Source organism: Amphimedon queenslandica, unplaced genomic scaffold, assembly GCF_000090795.2.
Source record: "Amphimedon queenslandica unplaced genomic scaffold, v1.1 AMPQUscaffold_12651, whole genome shotgun sequence".
NCBI lineage: Eukaryota > Metazoa > Porifera > Demospongiae > Haplosclerida > Niphatidae > Amphimedon > Amphimedon queenslandica.
This window is the reverse complement of record NW_003547113.1, coordinates 12,974-13,422: the sequence shown is the minus strand read 5'-3', so window position 1 is coordinate 13,422 and position 449 is coordinate 12,974.

Sequence of the window (449 nt, the reverse complement as noted above, 5' to 3'; positions counted from 1 at the left end):
AATAAAAGGGCAAAGTGGCCAATACTTTACAAACTTTTGGATATAAAAATCACATTTGAAAGCCACTGATGATTCACCACCTAAAGTGAGCAAAGGCTCTGTTTGCTCCAGCTAACTGATGTAAGGCTCACTCATGATACTCCTCCATGAAAATATGCCATCTTACTGCTTGATAAAACATTTAAACCAAGTATGGAAAATGGCAGCACTCATGCAGTACTTACAAAAAGTACGAAAAGAGCAACACTAAAAATGCCAACAGTTAACTTCGTCATGTAACAATCAAAACAAATTTAATCCCCTCGTAAAATTTAATCTCTTTAAATTAAAAATTAATATCTTCAAAAAATTTTCTACCCACAAAATGACTCATTACGGTAAATTAGTTAAATTAATCATACCTTTCTAGTTTCTCTCCTTTGTCACTCATAACTGTCTTCCAACTGTTT